Genomic DNA, 26387 nt, shown 5'->3' with positions numbered 1-26387 from the left:
CCAGGTCTCCCACATCTTATCCTAGTCTCCATCACACCCTGGTCTACCACATCACACCCAGGTCTACCACATCACACCCAGGTCTCCCACATCTTATCCTAGTCTCCCACATCACACCCTGGTCTCCCACATCACACCCTGTTCAACCACATCACACCCTGATCTCCCACATCACACCCTAGTCTCCCACATCTTATCCTAGTCTCCCACATCACACCCTGGTCTCCCACATCTTATCCTAGTCTCCCACATCACACCCTGGTCTCCCACATCACACCCTGGTCTCCCACATCTTATCCTAGTCTCCCACATCACACCCTGGTCTCCCACATCACACCCTGGTCTCCCACATCACACCCTGGTCTCCCACATCACACCCAGGTCTCCCACATCACACCCTGGTCTCCCACATCACACCCTGGTCTCCCACATCACACCCAGGTCTCCCACATCTTATCCTAGTCTCCCACATCACACCCTGGTCTCCCACATCACACCCAGGTCTCCCACATCTTATCCTAGTCTCCCACATCACACCCTGGTCTCCCACATCACACCCTGATCTCCCACATCACACCCTGGTCTCCCACATCACACCCTGATCTCCCACATCACACCTTGGTCTCCCACATCTTATCCTAGTCTCCCACATTACACCCTGGTCTCCCACATTACACCCTGGTCTCCCACATCACACCCTGGTCTCCCACATCACACCCTGGTCTCCCACATCACACCCAGGTCTCCCACATCTTATCCTAGACTCCCACATCTTATCCTAGACTCCCACATCTTATCCTAGTCTCCCACATCACACCCTGGTCTCCCACATCACACCCTGATCTCCCACATCACACCCTGGTCTCCCACATCTTATCCTAGTCTCCCACACCACACTCTGGTCTCCCACATCACACCCAGGTCTCCCACATCTTTTCTTAGTCTCCCACATCACACCCTGGTCTCCCACATTACACCCTGGTCTCCCACATCACACCCTGGTCTCCCACATCACACCCAGGTCTCCCACATCTTATCCTAGTCTCGCACATCACACTCTGGTCTCCCACATCACACCGAGGTCTCCCACATCTTATCCTAGTCTCCCACATCACACCCTTGTCTCCCACATCACACCCTGGTCTCCCACATCACACCCAGGTCTCCCACATCTTATCCTAGTCTCCCACATCACACCCAGGTCTCCCACATCTTATCCTAGTCTCCCACATCACACCCTGGTCTCCCACATCACACCCTGGTCTCCCACATCACACCCTGGTCTCCCACATCACACCCAGGTCTCCCACATCTTATCCTAGTCTCCATCACACCCTGGTCTACCACATCACACCCTGGTCTCCCACATCACACCCAGGTCTCCCACATCTTATCCTAGTCTCCCACATCACACCCTGGTCTCCCACATTACACCCTGGTCTCCCACATCACACCCTGATCTCCCACATCACACCCTAGTTTCCCACATCTTATCCTAGTCTCCCACATCTTATCCTAGTCTCCCACATCTCACCCAGGTCTCCCACATCTTATCCTAGTCTCCCACATCACACCCTGGTCTCCCACATCACACCCTGGTCTCCCACATCACACCCTGGTCTCCCACATCACACCCAGGTCTCCCACATCTTATCCTAGTCTCCCATATCACACCCTGGTCTCCCACATCACACCCAGGTCTCCCAGATCTTATCCTAGTCTCCCACATCACACCCTGGTCTCCCACATCACACCCAGCTCTCCCACATCACACCCAGCTCTCCCACATCACACCCAGGTCTCCCACATCTTATCCTAGTCTCCCACATCACACCCTGGTCTCCCACATCACACCCTGGTCTCCCATATCACACCCTGGTCTCCCACATCACACCCAGGTCTCCCACATCTTATCCTAGTCTCCCACATCACACCCTGGTCTCCCATATCACACCCAGGTCTCCCACATCTTATCCTAGTCTCCCACATCACACCTAGGTCTCCCACATCTTATCCTAGTCTTCCACATCACACCCTGGTCTCCCACATCACACCCTGGTCTCCCACATCACACCCTTGTCTCCCACATCACACCCTGGCCTCCCACATCACACCCTGGCCTCCCACATCACACCCTGGCCTCCCACATCACACCCTGGTCTCCCACATCACACCCTGGTCTCCTACATCACACCCAGGTCTCCCACATCTTATCCTAGTCTCCCACATCACACCCTGGTCTCTCACATCACACCCTGGTCTCCCACATCACACCCTGGTCTCCCACATCACACCCTGGTCTCCCACATCACACCCTGGCCTCCCACATCACACCCTGGCCTCCCACATCACACCCTGGTCTCCCACATCACACCCTGGTCTCCCACATCACACCCTGGTCTCCCACATCACACCCTAGTCTCCCACATCACACCCTGGCCTCCCACATCACACCCTGGTCTCTCACATCACACCCTGGCCTCCCACATCACACCCTGGTCTCTCACATCACACCCTGGTCTCCCACATCACACCCTGGCCTCCCACATCACACCCTGGCCTCCCACATCACACCCTGGTCTCTCACATCACACCCTGGCCTCCCACATCACACCCTGGTCTCCCTCCCATCATATTTTCTACATTATGCAGAGTTCCACAAGACTGGTATGTGAAAATATTTTTGAAGAGTAAAGTGCCGGAGGCTGGAAGTCATAATGGTGGTAAGACAGTACAAACATATACAACAACCAAGATTTATTCCATGAAAGTTGTACTTTATAATGCACTTTTTCACATCACACACGCAGGGGCTTTACCAGCCTCTGTTATACTCCATCTTTACGCGATGTTATACCCATGGCCATACCCAACTGCTGCCCAGGCAGAATATGACTAAAATTGAAGTAATTGAAATTGGTGCAGAGTCAAGTCAGCTGAAGAAAGTCTTGGCAGGGTAGTGCTAGATGCATGGCACTCCTGACACCCTGCTAGTGTGATGGCAGGGTAGTGCTAGATGCATGGCACTCCTAACACCCTGCTAGTGTGATGGTAGGGTAGTGCCAGATGCATGGCACTCCTGACACCCTGCTAGTGTGATGGCAGGGTAGTGCTAGATGCATGGCACTCCTGACACCCTGCTAGTGTGATGGTAGGGTAGTGCTAGATGCATGGCACTCCTGACACCCTGCTAGTGTGATGGCAGGGTAGTGCCAGATGCATGGCACTCCTAACACCCTGCTAGTGTGATGGTAGGGTAGTGCCAGATGCATGGCACTCCTGACACCCTGCTAGTGTGATGGCAGGGTAGTGCCAGATGCATGGCACTCCTGACACCCTGCTAGTGTGATGGTAGGGTAGTGCCAGATGCATGGCACTCCTAACACCCTGCTAGTGTGATGGCAGGGTAGTGCCAGATGCATGGCACTCCTGACACCCTGCTAGTGTGATGGTAGGGTAGTGCCAGATGCATGGCACTCCTGACACCCTGCTAGTGTGATGGTAGGGTAGTGCCAGATGCATGGCACTCCTGACACCCTGCTAGTCTGATGGCAGGGTAGTGCCAGATGCATGGCACTCCTGACACCCTGCTAGTGTGATGGCAGGGTAGTGCCAGATGTATGGCACTCCTAATACCCTGCTAGTGTGATGGCAGGGTAGTGCCAGATGCATGGCACTCCTGACACCCTGCTAGTGTGATGGCAGGGTAGTGCCAGATGCATGGCACTCCTGACACCCTGCTAGTGTGATGACACCCAGCTAGTGAGATGGCAGGGTAGTGCCAGATGCATGGCACTCCTGACACCCTGCTAGTGTGATGGCAGGGTAGTGCCAGATGCATGGCACTCCTGACACCCTGCGAGGGTGATGGGAGGGTCGTGCCAGATGGCACTCCTGACACCCTGCTAGTGTGATGGCATGGCACTCCTGACACCCTGCTAGTGTGATGGCAGGGTAGTGCCAGATGCATGGCACTCCTGACACCCTGCTAGTGTGATGGCAGGGTAGTGCCAGATGCATGGCACTCCTGACACCCTGCTAGTGTGATGGTAGGGTAGTGCCAGATGCATGGCACTCCTGACACCCTGCTATGCATGGCACTCCTGACACCCTGCTAGTCTGTGGCAGGGTAGTGCCAGATGCATGGCACTCCTGACACCCTGCTAGTGTGATGGCAGGGTAGTGCCAGATGCATGGCACTCCTCTGCTGGCACTCCTAATACCCTGCTAGTGTGATGGCAGGGTAGTGCCAGATGCATGGCACTCCTGACACCCTGCTAGTGTGATGATAGGGTAGTGCCAGATGCATGGCACTCCTGACACTGCTAGTGTGATGGCAGGGTAGTGCCAGATGCATGGCACTCCTGACACCCTGCTAGTGTGATGGTAGGGTAGTGCCAGATGCATGGCACTCCCAGGGTAGTGCCAGATGCATTGCACTCCTGACACCCTGCTAGGTGATGGCAGGGTAGCCAGATGCATGGCACTCCTGACACCCTGCTAGTGTGATGGCAGGGTAGTGCCAGATGCATGGCACTCCTGACACCCTGCTAGTGTGATGGCAGGGTAGTGCCAGATGCATGGCACTCCTGACACCCTGCTAGTGTGATGGTAGGGTAGTGCCAGATGCATGGCACTCCTGACACCCTGCTAGTGTGATGGCAGGGTAGTGCCAGATGCACGGCACTCCTGACACCCTGCTAGTGTGATGGCAGGGTAGTGCCAGATGCATGGCACTCCTGACACCCTGCTAGTCTGATGGCAGGGTAGTGCCAGATGCATGGCACTCCTGACACCCTGCTAGTGTGATGGCAGGGTAGTGCCAGATGCATGGCACTCCTAATACCCTGCTAGTGTGATGGCAGGGTAGTGCCAGATGCATGGCACTCCTGACACCCTGCTAGTGTGATGGTAGGGTAGTGCCAGATGCATGGCACTCCTGACACTGCTAGTGTGATGGTAGGGTAGTGCCAGATTCATGGCACTCCTGACACCCTGCTAGTGTGATGGTAGGGTAGTGCCAGATGCATGGCACTCCTGACACCCTGCTAGTCTGATGGCAGGGTAGTGCCAGATGCATGGCACTCCTGACACCCTGCTAGTGTGATGGCAGGGTAGTGCCAGATGCATGGCACTCCTGACACCCTGCTAGTGTGATGGTAGGGTAGTGCCAGATGCATGGCACTCCTGACACTGCCAGTGTAGTGCCAGATGCATGGCACTCCTGACACCCTGCTAGTGTGATGGTAGGGTAGTGCCAGATGCATGACACTCCTGACACCCTGCACCCTGCTAGTGTGATGGCAGGGTAGTGCCAGATGCATGGCACTCCTGACACCCTGCCTGCTAGTGTGATGGATGGCAGTGTAGTGCCAGATGCATGGCACTCCTGACACCCTGCTAGTGTGATGGAAGGGTAGTACCAGATGCATGGCACTCCTGACACCCTGCTAGTGTGATGGCAGGGTAGTGCCAGGGTAGTGCCAGATGCATGGCACTCCTGACACCCTGCTAGTGTGATGGCAGGGTAGTGCCAGATGCATGGCAGGGTAGTGCCAGATGCATGGGCACCCTGCTCCTGATGGCACTCCTGACCTGCTAGTGTGATGCAGGGTAGTGCCGGATGCATGGCACTCCTGACACCCTGCTAGTGTGATGGTAGGGTAGTGCCAGATGCATGGCACTCCTGACACCCTGCTAGTGTGATGGCAGGGTAGTGCCAGATGCATGGCACTCCTGACACCCTGCTAGTGTGATGGCAGGGTAGTGCCAGATGCATGGCACTCCTGACACCCTGCTAGTGTGATGGCAGGGTAGTGCCAGATGCATGGCACTCCTGACACCCTGCTAGTGTGATGGCAGGGTAGTGCCAGATGCATGGCACTCCTAATACCCTGCTAGTGTGATGGCAGGGTAGTGCCAGATGCATGGCACTCCTGACACCCTGCTAGTGTGATGGCTAGTGTGATGGTAGGGTAGTGCCAGATGCATGGCACTCCTGACACCCTGCTAGTGTGATGGCAGGGTAGTGCCAGATGCATGGCACTTCTGACACCCTGCTAGTGTGGCCTAGTTTGGAAGGGATCAATCTCAAGAGTCACCTTTTAAACACCAATAAATTTTGGGTTCTTTATAATGATATTTTTCAGTGTGTTAAGGGCCACCGGGCCGCGGACAGGCATACATAGTCACGATGAGACAAGTCTCCAGATTGAGGATGGGGGCCAGCTGGCACACTTACAGCCACCTGCTTGCAGGTGCTCCTTCTCCTGCTGTATACTGCCGAACAAGGATTTTGTACGTAGTTTAGTTTGCAGGCTGTTTCCTTTTATCGTACTTTAGTTCATTTGAAAGCCTCTACCACTAGCCCTCAGGATGTCTCCCACAACAGTCTACTAACACTCAGGTACCTATGTATTTATAAGTTATAAGAGGCAACAGGTATTAAGGAAACTTGCCTGATGTGTCTACCTGTTCCAGGTTTGTGTATGTTAGTGTACACGAGTGTAAGTTTGTATTGAGAGGAGTGTTGAGAAACAACACTCATACATCAAAACACTCTCTAGCTCTTAAAACTTTCTTTCCTCATCCATCTATACATCTTCCCTTCATCATCTCCATATCATTCACCTCACGTCACTTCACTTGACATTCTCCCCATCCTCTTTGCTTCACTAACTATCTTTTACTTAACTCTCCCCTCACCCTAACTCCCCTTACCCTAATTTCCCCTCGCCCTAACTTCCCTCAGCCTGCCTCAGTGTTGCTGATATTTTCTTCTGCTCCCTGCTCTGCTTCCATCATTATTTGTCTCCATCTTCCTCCCCTCTTCCGTCTTCAGTGTGTTTGCTCCTCTCTCTCTCTCTCTCTCTCTCTCTCTCTCTCTCTCTCTCTCTCTCTCTCTCTCTCTCTCTCTCTCTCTCATTCACCACAGTAAGTGGTAGGGGCTCAATCTTGTGTCCACTAACGGCAAGGCAGGAACGCTATTAACTGTTCCTGCCCAGATATAGACACATCTCTAAGTTACCTGTACACCATTCCGGATCACTGTTCATCGCGGCAGTGTCCCAGACCGAGCCTCCAGGGTGATGGCTTGACCAGTGAGACTGTTGGTGTGGACCTCAGGAAATCCAGGGTAAGCACCATAGCCCAGCTGATCAGGATGTGTGCTTATCTGCATCAGTGAGTCAGGTGTCCTGGTCTACACTTTTACACTATCTCAAAACTAGGTGTCTTTGTATTCCTTCTTTAATTTGTCTTCCACTTTGACTTTCTCTGGCTTGCCTGGTGTGTGAGGTGTGAGGGATGGTGTGGGAGGGAAAGAGGAAAGGCTAGAGAGGAATGGGATAGAAGGAAGTGAATGGAAGATTAAAACATAGTAAAGTTTCGTGGGTTTAAGATAAGTTTACAAGAGACTTTAAGAGGAGGGAAGAGACATAAGTCACGGCTCTTCTCTTCATCCTTCACATTTCTTTTTCCTCCTTCCTCCCTTCCTTCCTCCCTTCCTCCCTTCTCTCATCCCCTCTCTGTCCTCCTCCTTGCCTGTGTTATCTCTCCTCCCAGAACGGTCACCTCTGAGCCTTCAACTCTAAACTTCTCACAGTCTAGGTTTTCACTATGATTGATTTCCCGGTTCCTGCATCTATAATATTGGATATTTATGCAAGCAGACTTTTTTTTCACTGCTATTGAAACCTTTTCTCAGTGTCCTTACTTGTATGCACGAGTATATAAAAATGCAAAACAACCACTGTGAAAAAATAGTGAAATTCCAAGCGCTTTCGTGACTTCTCACATTATCAAGGAACTATCTCTAATATCACCTGTTTACTGTGATATTATTGCGAGTATATATATATTTATATATATATATATATATATATATATATATATATATATATATATATATATATATATATATATGCAAAGACGCTTCCTCTCAACGTATTTGCTTTGACTTCCTCGTCATTTCTGCAACATTGTACGCTCCTGATTTGTTAATTGCAACACTAAAAGCGTAGAGCTATCATTCAACTCCCAAAGTGGTTGTTTTGCATCCTGTATAGCTTGTGGCGATTTTTGCATAATATATATATATATATATATATATATATATATATATATATATATATATATATATATATATATATATATATATATATATATATATGTATGTCGTGTTGAATAGGTAAACCTGGTCAATTAGCAAAAACTCGTTTAAAATTAAGTCCTAAAATTTTCTCTTGTACACTTAGATATATTTTTTTCATTTATGTTAATGTAAAAATTAATAATTTTGTACCAAAAGAGCCTTAAAAACTTACCTAACCTTATTATAACAATCGCAATTTATTTTAGCGTAACCCAACTAAATATATTTTAGATTTGTTTACAGTAATTTAATACTAAACAAACACAGTGAAATATATTTTTTTCGTTAGGTTCAGAATGATTTTGGCGAAATTATTGCATACACAAATTATCGCTTGTCTTATATGGCAAGATGAGCGTTGCTATTTAAGCCAAGATCGCAAGTTCTGCCTATTCGGCACGACATTATATATATATATATATATATATATATATATATATATATATATATATATATATATATATATATATGTGTGTGTGTGTGTGTGTGTGTGTGTGTTTGTGTGTGTGTGTGTGTGTGTGTGTGTGTGTGTGTGTGTGTGTGTGTCTTTCTTGACGAATAGGTAAAACTTGCGATTTTGGCTTAAATAGCAACGCTCTTCTTGCCGAACAAGGTAAGCGAAAATCATTCTGAACCTAACGAATAAAATATATTTAATTGTGTTTGTTTGTTATTAAATTATTGTAAACTTAAATATATATAGTTGGATTAGGCTAAATTAAATTGTGCTTGTTATAATAATGTTAGCTGTTATGAGTCTTTCGCGTTATATTAGGTACTTTGTTCACTCCCCGGTCTTTCTCTACAACCTTTGTCCTCCCGAGTCTATTCTCCGTGTCCAGTCTTTTCGCCCGTTCCCCAGTCTTCATAAACTTGCATTTACTAAGGTTGAATTCAAACGGCAACTTATCTGACTATTCCTGCGCTTAGTCAGATAACTTTTCAATCTCATCTGGAATGACATTCACATAAACCAGAAAGAGTGTTTGTCCTGATATTCTTCACCGTTCTGACGTCTCTTTCACGACAGTCATTCTTTGCTTCAATTCCCTAAGGTTATCTTTGATCCACCGGAGTACGTTGCCTCTTATTCCTGCCTTCACCTCAACGTTTTGGCCTTGTCCCAGCCTTTTGTGGGGTACAGTATCAGATGCTCTTGCAGCCTAAGAAAATGCAATCCACCTATTCTCTTTCACTCTGTCTCTCTCCCACCTGTTAGTCTGTCATAAAAGAACAGGTTGGTAACATAAGATTGGCCATCTGTGAACCCATGCTGGTTATAGCTTATGAAACCACTTGCAAGTGACAGAACTGGTGTATAATTCAACGCGTCCTGTCTCCTGTCTTATAGGGACTACATTAACTGTTTTCCAGATCTGTCAGATGTCCCGTAGCTCGGTTGCTAGCGCATTCAGTTCACACTTTGAGGCCTGTGGTTCGATCCCTGGTACGAATGGAAACATTAGGGCATGTTTCCTTAAGACACCTGCTGTCCCTGTGCACCTAGAAGTAAATTGGTGCCTACGTGTTAGCTGACGGGTGTGGGTCGCATCCTGGGGACAAAACCTAATTTGCCCGAAATGCTCTGCATAACAAGGGGCTTTCTGTATAGTATGTCAGTGTTGTCAGCTAGGTCTGTATACGTTGTACATGTAGAAATAAAGGTTAATATTTTTTATCCATTGATTTCTTGTAGATCTTAGCAGCTAGTGGTTCAGACATTACTTTGTTTCCTCTCTCAGAACTCATAGTGACATCTTGTCATAGCACATTGACGTCTTGTGTGTATCTACCGATTTGTGTTTGTGGGGGTTAATACGATTTGTGTTTGTAGGGGTTAATACTTAGCTCCTGGCCCATCCTCCTAGACCACCTTAATCATCATCATTGACTTCTGTCCTCTTAGGCTTTATCATATCTACTCTTGAAGCTGTGTATTGAGTTTGCCTTCACCATTGCCCATCTAAGGAATTCCACTTTTTAACCGCTCTCAGCGTAAAGAAATACGTCAATACATCCCCATGGCTCATCTGTATCTTCAGCTTCCATCTGTGTCATCTTGATCCTGGTCCTCTTAATTCAAACAGTCTGTCCCAGTCAGCTCTATCACTTCCTCTTAAGATTTTATACGTAGTAATCATGTTCTCTCTTGTCGTTCTCTCTAAGGTCGTGAGGTTCAGTTCTTTTAACTTCCCCTCAGTTCTGGTAATAGTCTGGTTGCAAATCTTTGGACTTTCTCTAGTTTCATGTGCTTGACCAGGTGTAGGCTCCATGATGGGGCAGCGTACTCAATTGTTGGTCAAACAATTGTCGTGTATAAGGTTCTGAAGGATTCTTTATTAAAGCTTCTGAATGTTATTCTGAGCTCTTCCAGTCGTGCATATGTCGCTGCTGTTATATGATTTATGGTTTATGTGCAATTCCGGCGATATGCTAAGTATTATATTCATCCCCGGGTTCTTTACACCCTGATATTAGCAACTTCTCTCCTCCTATGCTGCACTCTGGCCTCTCCCTTCAGAGCACATGACCTTGCATTGTCTTGGGGTAAGCTTGAGTAGCCACTTGTTTGACCACATCTGCAGTCTGTCGAGTTCTCTTTGAGTGTATAACTTTCCCCTCCTGTTCTTATTCTTCTCATTAGTTTTACATCGTCAGAAAACAGTCACGCATAGGACTCAATCCTCTCTGGTAGGTCATTCATGCATATTAGGAACAGTAACTCAACTCACTCAAATACGCTCTGCCTTTCATCATTAAGGTCCTCCTTGACCTACTGGAGAACTTTACATTCTTACCCTACTTGCTCTAAATTCTGGACTAATTTTTGGTGTGGTACTGTATCAAATGTTTTTCTGCAGTCAAAGAAAACGCGGTCTACCTAACCCTGTCTCTTCTTTTATTACTGTTGACCAGGCAAGTACCAGACAAGCCTGGCACGAGGCAGGCTGCTGGAATAAGGAAACTCAAGATCGATCAAAGGTGTCCCTGGACCCGTACTCCTTGGAATACAGGCGAGAAATATACATTATAATTTACACCTGGAAAATCCTGGAGAGACTAGTCCCAAATCTGCACACAGATATCACTTCTTACAAAAGCAAGAGACTCAGCAGACGGTGCGAAATCAGACTCCCAATGAAAAACATGGGTGCCATAAGGACACTCAGATATAACACAGTAAGGGGAAGGAGCCCAAAACTCTTCAGGAGTCTCCCACCATACATAAGGGGGATTACCAACAGAATCCTAGCTGTCTTCAAGAGGGAAGTTTATAAGTACCTTAAGTCATTTCCTGATCTGCTGGATTCATTCATACATTCGACCGCGTGCAGGCAGCAGTAACATTCTGGTAGGTCAGGTCTAGAATGGGACTGAGCAGGGGAAGGGGAGGGTGAAGGTAACCTGAAGAATGTTTTCGAAAAACATTCTTCAGGTAACTATTATTAAAAACGAGACACCATGAGCGTGGCTCTGCTTCTGTTGGTAATTACACACACACATACATATATAGCAATCAGTTCTGGCAGTCCCCAGAGGAAGACAGATCCACCTTAACATGTAATTTCTCCCACTAGATGTCTTCTAGTATGGCACCCAGACAGACACACGGACGTCACCTCCCTCCCAAACCCGGCTTCCAAGTATCTTCACTCCTCCATCCCTATTTCCAGATCCCCCCTCCCCTCCTCCCACCCACTTCTCCTCCCCAATAACAACGTCCTCAACTTTACACATTCTCCAAATATTGTAATTTTCAGATTTTTTTTTTTTCAAGATTTTAGTTTTCTACTTGCTCAGTGGGAGTCTGTCGGTGTCCGTCGGGATCTGTCGGAGTGTCTAAGGTTGGTGTCCGTCGGGATCTGTTAGCGTGTTCGGGTCTCTCGAAGTGTTATGACCTGTCGGGGACTATCAGTGTGTATTGAGTTCCGTCGGGGTATGAGGGTGTCACTCTGCGTCGGGCGCCATCAAACCAACCACAAAACTCATTTTTTTTTTAAAAGTTTGAAGAGGAAAGAGGGAAAAAATCTTTCATAAACGGGCTGTCAGAAAAAAAATTGCAATGTTTGTAGTTGACATAGAAACCCACAACAGAGGATTTCTGGGGCAGTGGCGCGCGCGCGCGTGTGTGTGTGTGTGTGTGTGTGTGTGTACTCACCTATTTGTGGTTGCAGGGGTCGATTCACAGCTCCTGGCCCCGCCTCTTCGCTGATTGCTACTAGGTCCTCTCTCTCCCTGCCCCATGAGCTCCATCATACCTCGCCTTAAAACTATGTATGGTTCCTGCCTCCACTACATCACTTTCTAGGCTATTCCATGGCCTGACTACTCTATGACTGAAGAAATACTTCCTAACATCCCTTTGATTCATCTGAGTCTTCAACTTCCAATTGTGACCTCTTGTGTCTGTGTCCCATCTCTGGAACATCCCGTCTTTGTCCACCTCGTCTATTCCGCGCAGTATTTTATATGTCGTTATCATGTCTCCCCTGACCCTCCTGTCCTCCAGTGTCGTCAGGCCGATTTCCCTCAACCTTTCTTCATAGGACAATCCCCGTAGCTCTGGGACTAGTCTTGTTGCAAACCTTTGCACTTTCTCTAATTTCTTGACGTGCTTGACTAGGTGTGGATTCCAAACTGGTGCTGCATACTCCAGTATGGGCCTGACGTAGATGGTATACAGAGTCTTAAACGAATCCTTACTGAGGTATCGGAACGCTATCCGTAGGTTTGCCAGGCGCCCGTATGCTGCAGCAGTTATCTGATTGATGTGCGCCTCAGGAGATATGCTCGGTGTTATACTCACCCCCAGATCTTTTTCCTTGAGTGAGGTTTGCAGTCTTTGGCCATCTAAACTATATTGTGTCTGCGGTCTTCTTTGCCCTTCCCCAATCTTTATGACTTTGCATTTGGCAGGGTTAAATTCAAGGAGCCAGTTGCTGGACCAGGCTTGTAGCCTGTCCAGGTCTCTTTGTAGTCCTGCCTGATCCTCGTCCGATTTGATTCTTCTCATTAACTTCACATCATCTGCAAACAAGGACACTTCTGAGTCTATCCCTTTCGTTATGTCGTTCACATATACCAAGAACAGCACAGGTCCTAGGACTGACCCCTGTGGAACCCCGCTTGTCACAGGCGCCCACTCTGACACCTCGTCGCGTACCATGACTCGTTGTTGCCTCCCTGTCAGATATTCTCTGATCCATTGCAGTGCCTTTCCTGTTATGTGTGCCTGGTCTTCTAGCTTTTGCAGTAACCTCTTGTGAGGAACTGTGTCGAAGGCCTTCTTGCAGTCCAAAAATATGCAGTCGATCCACCCCTCTCTCTCTTGTCTTACTTCTGTCACCTTGTCATAAAACTCTAGTAGGTTTGTGACACAGGATTTTCCTTCCCTGAAACCGTGCTGGTTGTCAATTATACACTTGTTTCTTTCCAGGTGCCCCACCACTCTCCTCCTGATGATCTTCTCCATGACCTTGCATACTATACACGTTAGTGATACAGGTCTGTAGTTTAGTGCCTCATGTCTGTCTCCCTTTTTAAAAATTGGGACTACATTTGCCATTTTCCATACCTCAGGGAGTTGCCCAGTTTCAAATGATGTGTTGAAGATCTTTGTTAATGGCTCACACAATATTTCTGCTCCCTCTTTAAGGACCCATGGAGAGATGTCTGGTCCCACCGCCTTTGAGGTGTCAAGTTCGCATAGCAGCTTCTTCACCTCCTCCTTGGTTATATGTACCTCATCCAGCACTTGCTGGTGTGCCCCCCTGTTCTGATTTCTTGGAGTCCTACTGGTTTCCACTGTAAATACCTCTTTAAATCTTGTGTTGAGCTCCTGACAAACCTCTCGGTCGTTTCTTGTGAATTCCCCATCACCCTTCCTCAGTCTGATTACCTGGTCCTTGACTGTTGTTTTCCTCCTGATGTGGCTGTACAACAGCTTCGGGTCAGTCTTTACTTTTGATGCTATGTCATTTTCATATTGTCTCTGAGCCTCCCTTCTTATCTGTGCATATTCGTTTCTGGCTCTTCGGCTGATTTCTTTATTTTCCTGAGTTCTCTGTCTTCTGTACCTTTTCCATTCTCTAGTACACCTAGTTTTTGCCTCCCTACACCTTTGGGTGAACCAAGGACTCGTTCTGTTCTTCCCATTATTTCTGTTTCCCTTGGGAACAAACCTCTCCTCTGCCTCCTTGCATTTTGTTGCTACATAGTCCATCATTTCTTGTACTGGTTTTCCTGTCAGTTCCCTCTCCCACTGAATGTCTTGAAGGAAGTTCCTCATGCCTGAGTAGTTCCCCCTTTTGTAGTTTGGTTTTTCCCAGCCTATTCCTGCTACTCTCTCCACTTGGAGCTCAACTATGTAGTCGAAGCACAGAACCACATGATCACTAGCTCCCAGGGGCCTTTCATACATGATACCCTCGATGTCCGAACTACTCATGGTGAATACAAGGTCCAACCTTGCTGGTTCATCCTCTCCTCTCTCTCTGGTAGTGTCTCTAACATGTTGATGCATGAGGTTTTCCAGTACCACATCCATCATCTTGGCTCTCCATGTTTCGGGACCCCCATGGGGCTCCAGGTTTTCCCAGTCAATCTCCTTGTGATTGAAATCACCCATAACTAGTAACTTTGCTCCCCCCATGTGTGCTCTCCTGGCCACCTCGGCTAGTGTGTCGATCATTGCTCTGTTGCTCTCATCGTATTCTTCTCTTGGCCTCCTGCAGTTCTGTGGTGGGTTGTACATTACTGCAATTATCACCTTATGTCCCTCAGACTGGATTGTTCCTACTAAGTAGTCCCTTTCGCCTGTGCCATCCATTCCTTCCATTTTCTCAAAACCCCACTGGTTTTTAATGAGCAGTGCAACTCCTCCTCCCCCTCTCCTCCCTCTGTCTTTCCTGAGGATTTGATATCCGGATGGAAAGATTGAATCTGTTATTATTCTGGTGAGTTTTGTTTCTGTGAGTGCTATTATGTCTGGGGATGTCTCTTTGATTCTTTCGTGCCACTCCTCATACTTGTTTGTTATTCCATCTGCATTTGTATACCACACCTTCAACTTCTTTTCTAAGACTGTGGTCTGGGAGGTATATTGGGGTTGGGGAAGTGGGAGACCTGGTAAGGAACTATGGGTTGTTGCTGTGGGGGTGGAGTTTGTAATGTAGTGGGTGGGGGCATTGGATGTGGCATGGGTGTTTTGATTTAGAGTGTTTGGTTGCACTGGGGTTGACCTGGTTGGGAGGCTTCTATAGGAAGTTGTGAGGGAGGCTGTATTTGATCTTCTTCCTGGGTCTGGGATCTCCTGTCTGTCTTCTCCATCCCCTCTCTTTCCTCCTTTCGCCTTTGTATCATCTCTCTCAGTTTCTGTCTTTCTTCTTGTGTTCTGTCGTGTGTGTGTGTGTGTGTGTGTGTGTGTGTGTGTGTGTGTGTAAAGATGTGGCAGGAAGGATAGTGATGTTGAAGACTCGCTGACCTACACACAACTCTCTCAACTATTAAATGATACAATGGAAGTGTAGTAGGCCTTAAAACAGATAATTAAACCCCCTGCTAATCATCCTCATAATCAAATAATTATTTTTGCATTCAAAGAATTATCCTCGCATTCAAAGAATTATTTTTGCATTCAAAGAATTTTCTTCATATTCAAGAATTATCCTCATATTCCAAGAATTATTATCGCATTCAAAGAATTATCCTGGCATTCAAAGAATTATCCTGGCATTCAATGAATTATCCTGGCATTCAAAGAATTATCCTGGCATTGAAAGAATTATCCTGGCATTCAAAGAATTATCCTGGCATTGAAAGAATTATCCTGGCATTGAAAGAATTATCCTGGCATTCAAAGAATTATCCTGGCATTCAAAGAATTATCCTGCCATTCAAAGAATTATCCTGGCATTCAAAGAATTATCCTGGCATTCAAAGAATTATCCTGGCATTCAAAGAATTATCCTGGCATTCAAAGAATTATCCTGACATTCAAAGAATTATCCTCGCATTCAAAGAATTATCCTCGCATTCAAAGAATTATCCTGGCATTCAAAGAATTATCCTGGCATTCAAAGAATTATCCTGGCATTCAAAGAAGTGGAAAACTTCAACATTTGAGAGAGTTGCCGGTGCAGTAACAACAATGTAGTGTTGGTGGCAGTGTCTGCCACCTAATATTATCCTCGTAGAAATTTTTAACCTAATTTAAAGTGGAAAAATGTTTTTCATTACTGTGCGAGGAACAGTATCAGGAATACTTAGAAAATACAAACACACACACACACACACACACACACACACACACACACACACACACACACACACACACACAGTGTCAAGACTGACCCGAAGCTGTTGTACAGCCACATCAGGAGGAAAACAACAGTCAAGGACCAGGTAATCAGACTGAGGAAGGGTGATGGGGAATTCACAAGAAACGACCGGGAGGTTTGTCAGGAGCTCAACACAAGATTTAAAGAAGTATTTACAGTGGAAACCAGTAGGACTCCAGGAAATCAGAGCAGGGGGGTGCACCAGCAAGTGCTGGATGAGGTACATATAACCAAGGAGGAGGTGAAGAAGCTGCTATGCGAACTTGACACCTCAAAGGCGGTGGGACCAGACAACATCTCTCCGTGGGTCCTTAAAGAGGGAGCAGAGATATTGTGTGTACCGTTAACAAAGATCTTCAACACATCATTTGAAACTGGGCAACTCCCTGAGGTATGGAAGATGGCAAATGTAGTCCCAATTTTTAAAAAGGGAGACAGACATGAGGCACTAAACTACAGACCTGTATCACTAACATGTATAGTATGCAAGGTCATGGAGAAGATCATCAGGAGGAGAGTGGTGGAGCACCTGGAAAGAAACAAGTGTATAATTGACAACCAGCATGGTTTCAGGGAGGGAAAATCCTGTGTCACAAACCTACTAGAGTTTTATGACAAGGTGACAGAAGTAAGACAAGAGAGAGAGGGGTGGATCGACTGCATTTTTTTGGACTGCAAGAAGGCCTTCGACACAGTTCCTCACAAGAGGTTACTGCAAAAGCTAGAGGATCAGGCACACACAACAGGAAAGGCACTGCAATGGATCAGAGAATACCTGACAGGGAGGCAACAACGAGTCATGGTACGTGACGAGGTGTCAGAGTGGGCGCCTGTGACAAGCGGGGTTCCACAGGGGTCAGTCCTAGGACCTGTGCTGTTCTTGGTATATGTGAATGACATAACGGAAGGGATAGACTCAGAAGTGTCCTTGTTTGCGGACGATGTGAAGTTAATGAGAAGAATCAAATCGGATGAGGATCAGGCATGACTACAAAGAGACCTGGACAGGCTACAAGCCTGGTCCAGCAACTGGCTCCTTGAGTTTAACCCTGCCAAATGCAAACTCATGAAGATTGGGGAAGGGCAAAGAAGACCGCAGACACAATATAGTTTAGACGGCCAAAGTCTGCAAACCTCACTCAAGGAAAAAGATCTGGGGGTGAGTATAACACCGAGCATATCTCCCGAGGCGCACATCAATCAGATAACTGCTGCAGCATACGGGCGCCTGGCAAACCTACGGATAGCGTTCCGATACCTCAGTAAGGATTCGTTCAAGACTCTGTATACCATTTACGTCAGGCCCATACTGGAGTATGCAGCACCAGTTTGGAATCCACACCTAGTCAAGCACGTCAAGAAATTAGAGAAAGTGCAAAGGTTTGCAACAAGACTAGTCCCAGAGCTATGGGGATTGTCCTACGAAGAAAGGTTGAGGGAAATCGTCCTTACGACACTGGAGGCAAGGAGGGTCAGGGGAGACATGATAACGACATATAAAATACTGCGCGGAATAGACGAGGTGGACAAAGACGGGATGTTCCAGAGATGGGACACAGACACAAGAGGTCACAGTTGGAAGTTGAAGACTCAGATGAATCAAAGGGATGTTAGGAAGTATTTCTTCAGTCATAGAGTAGTCAAGCCGTGGAATAGCCTAGAAAGTGAAGTAGTGGAGGCGGGAACCATACATAGTTTTAAGGCGAGGTATGATAAAGCTCATGGGGCAGGGAGAGAGAGGACCTAGTAGCAATCAGTGAAGAGGCGGGGCCAGGAGCTATGAATCGACCCCTGCAACCACAAATAGGTGAGTACAAATAGGTGAGTACACACACGGATATTAGGAAGTACTTCTTCGGTCATAGAGTTATTAGGAAGTGGAACAGTCTGGAGAGTGATGTAGTGGAGGCAGGATCCATACATAGCTTTACGAAGAGGTATGATAAAACTCATGGAGCAGGGAGAGTGGACTTAGTAGCGACCAGCGAAGAGGTGGGGCCAAGAGCTATGAATCGACCCCTGCAACCACAATTAGGTGAGTACAGTTAGGCGAGTACACTCTCTCTCTCTCTCTCTCTCTGTTTTGTTTTCATCAGATTTTCTCAGCTCACATAAGTAATGGTTTTGGGTATTACCATGGTGAAGTCTACGGTGCTGAGCTTCCCCGTCTCATTACCTCAGTCACTGTACCAGTGTTCCTGTACCTCGTGTTTTTATACCAGTGTTCCGGTGTTAAAAAATGACACATCTGTTAGCATAGATATGTATCAGAGAATACTAGATCAACTTACTGATCCTCCTCTAGCATTTAACCCGTTACTGCCTTCGTAAGAATTCATGAACAATTATGTTGTACCATACAGGTCTTCTTATAGTACTCTTGGTTTGTGGTATGCAACTGCTTGATTAAAACAAACTTAAGAACTTTAATAACAGAAACGTACCTGGGTGTAATATTTACAGTTAAACGTAAACTTAGAAATTAAGGAAATAGGTTCTTGCGCATATCTTAGTGTATTTAATATTCTGTACATTTAATTTAACTGTGTTGTCAGCACTTATGATACTGTACTCTATAATAATATTAAAGAAATTGTACCATCCGGTACGTTACTGTACTGAATTGTACTCAAAAGTACAAGAAGAATTGTGTGTGTGTGTGTGTGTGTGTGTGTGTGTGTGTGTGTGTGTGTGTGTGTGTGTGTTCGGCTTGACTCGACTGACAAAAATTACTAAATCAGCTAACTTGTGACCCAGAGAGAGGCAATAAAACAGTTTGCTGGAACAGTAAGACGATCTGTTCACCAAACAGCAAAATGTACAATGCAGCCGTGAGCAGCACAGCCTCAGGCAAAGAAGGTAAAAGCGACCTTAGCCGGAGGGGGGGGGGGGGCATTCGATAAGTCCTTCGTATAGGGGGGGAAAAAAGCTCAAATTAATGAATCAGAGTTCAAGAACTTCCAAACTCCGACTACGACACTTCGTAGATGCCAGTCAGAACAAGGTAGAGTTAGACTCGGGACCTGAAGCATAAAGTGTGTGTCATGACACAAAATGTCAGAAATCACTAGCTCTAAATAAGACTCCGTTAACAATGTTGCACAGTTACGAGATATATATTGAGGCTCACCACCGGAGACATACTGTACCAGAGAATAATTATAACACAAGCAGAGGAGAACAACATTCTCCCAGACAGTAGAGGAAGCAGAGATGTTGCCTTGAAGAGGTCCAGCAAGAGAAAACAAACAGCAGGTGCGATTTCAATTGTCCTGGATGGCTTACCACACGCGCCAGAAATAAAACAAACGAGCGGTAGTTTGCATCGTAGGTATCCAATCAAAACTCTTTTTAGCGAGCACAGAGTGTAGTCCAGCTGTTACCTTCCAACCTATGTGCGTAGCTAAAGATATAAAACAACTAATAATATAAAGCATGATATTTACGCTTTAGCTATTAACGAAAATAATATTAGCAATATAATATTACAATAAAGAGGAAATATATATACAATAATTACTGCGTCATTTTTCTGAGGACGCAGCATCCTCCACTCCATATTCCTGAACCCAGTGTTCTTGTACCCAGTGTTCTTGTACCCAGTGTTCTTGTACCCCGTGTCCCTGTACCCCGTGTTCCTGTACCCAGTATTCCTGTACCCCGTGTTGCCGTATCAGTGTTCCTGTACCCCGTGCTCCTGTACCCCGTGTCCCTGTACCCCGTGTCCCTGTACCCCGTGTCCCTGTACCCCGTGTTCCTGTACCCCGTGTTCCTGCACCCAGTGTTCCTGTATCCCGTGTTCCTGATGCCAGGCACAGGTACTCACCAGGCACTCAGACCCATCAGGTACTTCCCCATGCCAGGTGCAAGAATCCTCATGTGTGATGGTGTAGTGCGGGGCTACTCTACTATGAGCAAAGGTCCACTTGGACAAGCACCAATGTGTCCAATGGTCCGGATACATTTTTTACCCGAAATCATGAAAAACAACAAATCCGAGTATAGGGCAGTGGACTAATTTTCTATAAACTTATTTTCAGTCCTCGTCTTATAAAAATTTACAAAATACGAAGATAAATAGTGAGGAAAAAAATAATTTTTACATTATATCGAACATGTTTTGGATTTTTTTTACTCAAATTGGTTTAAATGGAATTTTCAAACTGAAAAAATGATGTATATACTGATTAACAGAATGGTATATAATAAAAATTATACTACAACAGGATTTGAAGTTTACTTAAAAAAAAAAATTCCGAATTTTAACATGTAAAGATAAACACGACTGATGTAATGTGTGTATGACTGTAGGTAAGTTGCCTTTGTATATGTATCTGTGTCCTGTTGCTCTGTTATGCTAGTTTAGTGAGAGAAATGACACTTCTTGCTTCGTGTTAATTCCCGAAATCTTGGTACTAATGGAGTAACAGCTAGTGAAAGACAGTAGCGGAGGTTTTAACTGGTCATACAGGAGCGGAACTTGTTCTTCACTTAGTTCATAGTTGAGAACGCAGACTCGCAGTAGTAGGTGGACCCAAACATTGTGAGAATCTAGACTGCTAATCTGTGAAGCCTGGGAAAATTCGTAGGGGATCCTGTTTTTTAACTCAGCTTTCTTTTGAAGCCCGCGGTTCAACTAGAGCACAGCAGGTCCGGATTCGGACCTCGAGCCACCAATTGAGTAGCCCAGGTGTAGTGGACCTCGCCACTACCTACACCCACCTACACGTGTGATGGTGGCGGTGGTGTAGTGGACCTCATCACCACCCACACATGTGGTGGTGTAGTAGACCTCGCTACCACTACACGTGTGTTGGTGGTGGTGTAGTGGACCTTGCCACCACCTACACCCACCTACACGCGTGAAGGTGGTGGTGTACTAGACCTCGCCACCACCTACACCCACCTACGTGAGGACTAAACAAATCCAAGACATTATTGTTGTCTCTCAACTGCGACGCCAGAAGATATGCAAGGTCACGGTGGTCGTGGAGCAGCAACAAGAGAAGTAAGAATGTGTGTATATATATATCGTGCCGAATAGGTAAAACTTGCGATTTTTTGCTTAAAGAATAGCAACGCTCTTCTTGCTGAATAAAGCAAGCGAAAATTTGTGTATGCAATAGATTCGCAAAAATCATTCTGAACCTAACGAAAAAAATATATTTCATTGTGTTTATTATTAAATTATTGTAAACTTATCTAAAATATATTTAGCTGGATTAGGCTAAATTAAATTGCGCTTGTTATAATAAGGTCAGGCAAGTTTTCTATTTTTTTTGGTACAAAATTATTATTTTTTACATTAACATAAATGAAAAAGATATATCTTTAAACGTATAAGAGAGAAATCTAGAGAGGACTTAATTTTAAATGAGTTCTTGCTAATTGACCAATTTTACCTATTCGGCACAATACATACATACATATAATATATATATATATATATAAATATATATATATATATATATATATATATATATATATATATATATATATATATATATATATATATATTCAACAAACCGGCCGTATCCCACCAAGGCAGGGTGGCCCCAAAAAGAAAAACGAAAGTTTCTCTTTTTAAATTCAGTAATTTATACAGGAGAAGGGGTTACTAGCCCCTTGCTCCCGGCATTTTAGTCGCCTCTTACAACACGCATGGCTTACGGAGGAAGAATTCTGTTCCACTTCCCATGGAGGTAAGAGGAAATAAACAAGAACAGGAACTAGAAAGAAAATAGAAGAAAACCCAGAGGGGTGTGTATATATGCTTGTACATGTATGTGTGGTGTGACCTAAGTGTAAGTAGAAGTAGCAAGACGTACCTGAAATCTTGCATGCTTATGAGACAGAAAAAAAAGACACCAGCAATCCTACCATCATGTAAAACAATTACAGGCTTTCGTTTTACACTCACTTGGCAGGACGGTAGTACCTCCCTAAGTGGTTGCTGTCTACCAACCTACTACCTATAATATATATATATATATATATATATATATATATATATATATATATATATATATATATATATATATATATATATATATATTATTGTAGCCATGAACGAGTGGTATTTAATCAGTAACAACACTGTGATTAGGCAAGGACTCGAAACCATGTCGTTTTGGCCCACCTCATGGTGAGCGAAAATCACGTGATGCTCTAACCCACAGGACCACCAAATCCTACAAGAATCAAGCACCCAGCAGAGCTAGGTGTTTTACCTTGATCCCAGGACATATGGTGGTGCGAATGCCTCGGAGCTAATTTCAGTCTACTCCCCGTTTGGTGTTTTAGCCTCCACAAGCAGTATTTTATGTTATTGCAACCATGAACGAGTGGTATTTAATCTCTAACACTGTGACTCGTTCGTGGTTACAATAATATAAAATACTGCTTGTGGAGACTTAGTACACCAAACGGGGAGTAGAATGAAATTAGCTCAGAGGCACCCACACCATTATATGTCCTGGGATCAAGGTAAAACACCTAGTTCTGCTGGGTGCTTGATTCTTGTAGGATTTGGTGGTCCTGTGGGTTAGTGTCATGTGATTTTCGCTCACCATGAGGCAGGCCAAAACAACGTGGGTTCAAGTCCTTGGCTAGTCACAGCGTTGAGGTGTATGTATGTATGTATGTATGTATGTATGTATGTATATATATGTATATATGTATATATCTCAGTAGTAGTAACCAGTTACCAGTAACCAGGGTACCGTTGACTCAACGACCAACCGTCTCTGCCTGAGTCACTATCTGAATTCATATTGTGCTGACCTCAGCAGTATCAAAGGCCCCCTCACACTGGGTACTGGGCAGCCGGCTAGTCAGTATTACGAGAGGAGCGAGTGAGATAGGTACGGCTGGCAAGGGCTCTGTCCACATAACTGCAATTATACGTAATAACAGCCTACGTGAGTATTTCTTACCTAATCCACGTATCGAACTCCCACATGATAAATGCAATTACTTGCAACTAGTAATGCCATCTCTTGTTGATGTCACATGCCGTCTGCAGAAAGACGTTTCTGTTGCGGCTAGTGCTCTCACTAGAGTGTCTGTAGTTGTTCCTAGTGTTCCAGATGGTGATAACGTCCTAGTTGACAGTGATTCCTGCAAAGTAAAAGGTCTATTTGTTGAACCATCCTTACATGTTGTAAGAGATAGTAAGATCCATTTCTACCTGGCCAACACTTCTGGTCACAGTGTTCGCCTTAGAGCAAATACCAATCTTGTTGACCTTGTTCACTATCCTTACCCTGTTCAGGTAGAGGATGAGTTGTCACCTGACCAGTGGGTCGGTGCTATTTCTGCCGGGGAGACCTCATCCACTTCACTGGATCAATCTGTTCCACCAGTTGAGGAGAAAGACTTAGCTCCCACTGACTTCCCAGATGAAGTCAAGCGTTTGTTGACTCTGTTGAACAAACGTCGTAAAGCCATTGCTTTACCAGGTGAGAAGATGGGTATAACGAACTTATTGTCCCATCGTATTCCACTTGAACCTGGTACTAGACCTATCTACATACCTGCGTACAGAATGCCTCATTCACAAGTTGCTGTCGCAGAAGAATTGATCAATCAAATGCTTGATGATGGAGTTATTGCACCTAGCAATTCCCCTTGGAATGCACCCTTGATACTAGTACCTAAGAAGGATGGTACTTGGCGCCCAGTAATTGACTTTAGGAAGTTAAACGCGAAAACCATTCCAGATCGCTTTCCACTCCCTGTACTGGGTGATCTTTTACGTAATATCGGAGATAACAAAGTCTTTTCAACCCTAGATTTGTTACAAGGGTTTTGGCAAGTCCCTCTTCACGAGGACAGCCAAGAACTAACTGCATTCTCCACTCCTACAGGTCATTATCACTTCCTCCGTATGGCATTTGGATTACGATCTTCCCCTATCACGTTCTCAAGGCTCATGACTAATATCTTTAGAGGTCTCATAGGTAATGCACTTATGGTGTACTTAGATGACATAATCGTCATGTCTAAAGACGTGGATACACACTTGAAAAGACTTGATGTAGTACTTGGTAAGCTTGAAGAAGCCAATTTAAAGATCAAACTGTCAAAATGTCAATTTTTCAGATCAGAAATTAAGTTTCTTGGTCACGTAGTCACTCCTAGAGGGGTTACGACTGACCAAAGTAAAGTAACTGCAGTACTAAATTTTCCAACTCCCAAAACTGCTGATGCCGTAAGATCCTTTGTGGGCTTAGCAGGTTTTTATAGATCTTTCATTGCCAATTTTTCTTCCATAGCTGCTCCTCTAACTGAGTTGCTTAAGAAAGATGCTCCTTTTGTTTGGACCTTCCGTCAAGAAAGAGCATTCCAAACTCTAAAAGAAAAGCTAACATCTGCTCCAATTTTGAAATTTCCAGATTTTTCTAAGCCCTTCTATCTGACAACTGATGCTAGTTCAATTGGCATAGGTGCCGTACTAGCTCAGAAGACCGATGGCAAGTACAACGCAGTTGCATTTGCTAGCCGAGTCCTTACAAAGGCTGAACGTAATTATACAGTAACTGAGCAAGAAGCTTTAGCAATAGTATGGTCTTTAAAGCACTTCCGAGACATTATTTATCAGTACTCTGTTCATGTCTTGACAGATCATGCTCCACTGATACCCTTATTCCAGAACAAACAACCTACTGGAAGGTTAGCTAGATGGACCTTGACTATCCAAGAGTTCAATCCCACCTTTGAGCATTTACCTGGCAAGTCCAATGTAGTCGCAGATGCCTTATTGCGACATGTTAGTATAGTAACTGCAGACCCTCCATTTAGTGCTGAAGATGTAAAGAATGCTCAACGAACAGATCCCATGTGGTCTGGTGTGATTCGATTCCTGCTCCAGGAAGATCTTATTCTGAATGTGAAGCCACCAGCACCCATCAGTGACTTTGTCATGAACCAAGAATTACTGTATCGAACAGCCGAGTTGGGTACTCCTAGCAGAAGAGTATACCAGTTAGTAATTCCACAGTCACTAGTGAATGTAGCCTTACAGCTAGTTCACGATGTACCAGGTGTTGCACACCCTTGTATGGATCGTTCAGTAAAACAAGCCAGATTGAAATACTTTTGGCCTCGAATGGCAACTGATATTTCTGAGTATGTTAGGAAATGTAGTGTCTGCATGCAACATAAAGGCAATGCTAATGGTCCTAATCCAATCCAAGTGTATCCAACTACTAGCGAACCTTGGGAAAGAGTTGCGCTAGATTTGTTAACTAATTTCCAATGTTCCCTCCAAGGTAACAAACATCTGTGTGTTATGGTAGACCATTTCACCAGATATTGTGAGTTAGTTCCTATTGCAGATAAGACTGCCGAGACAGTAGCTAAAGCGTTTAAAGAACGCATTATCTGCAGGCATACCACCCCTAAGTCCCTAGTAACAGATAATGGAGGTGAATTCTGTAATGAAATTCTTGAAAATTTGTGTACCTTGTACAAGATCTCTAAATCCACCATTGTTCCTCATCATCCTGCCAGCAATGGGTTAGCGGAACGAACCAATAAGAAAGTACTTGATGTCTTGAGAGCCACTATCAATCCCAACAGTGAAACTTGGGATGAAGTTATACCTGATGTGCAGTGTGCTATAAATTCTGCTTACAATGTTTCTATAGGTGACACTCCACATTATGCATTGTATGGTGTAGATAAACGTTTGCCTTATGAGTTGTTATATTCTAATCCGAAACCAAATTACAACCCTGATGATTTCATAGCAACTCGTACCAGCTTAGCTCAAAGTGTTTTTAGAAGAATCCGTGAAACACTTCATAAATCAACAGCAGAATTCACAAGAGTCGCAAACACTCGATCAAAGCCATCCAAAATCAAAGTAGGTTCGAGAGTTATGCTGATTAACT

The 26387-nt window shown here is 45.3% G+C and overlaps 1 protein-coding gene across 2 annotated transcripts in view; it reads left to right on the top strand.

Annotated features, from left to right (window-relative positions):
- The window catches only part of dlp (glypican dally-like), a 477280-nt gene that overhangs the window by 412588 nt on the left and 38305 nt on the right, over positions 1–26387 (top strand). Inside the window, exon 1 of one of the 2 annotated variants that reach the window (XM_053771626.2) lies at positions 21208–21499. The exons of the other annotated variant lie outside the window; for it this stretch is intronic. The gene's annotated coding sequence lies outside the window, so the exon portion shown is untranslated. Of the gene's footprint in view, positions 1–21207; positions 21500–26387 lie in introns of those variants that run through there. 2 annotated transcript variants of the gene reach the window in all.

The sequence above is a fragment of the Cherax quadricarinatus genome, chromosome 5, assembly GCF_038502225.1.
Source record: "Cherax quadricarinatus isolate ZL_2023a chromosome 5, ASM3850222v1, whole genome shotgun sequence".
NCBI classification, from domain to species: domain Eukaryota; kingdom Metazoa; phylum Arthropoda; class Malacostraca; order Decapoda; family Parastacidae; genus Cherax; species Cherax quadricarinatus.
Note: the sequence above shows the minus strand (reverse complement) of the source record. Positions and strands in the feature narration are given on the sequence as shown.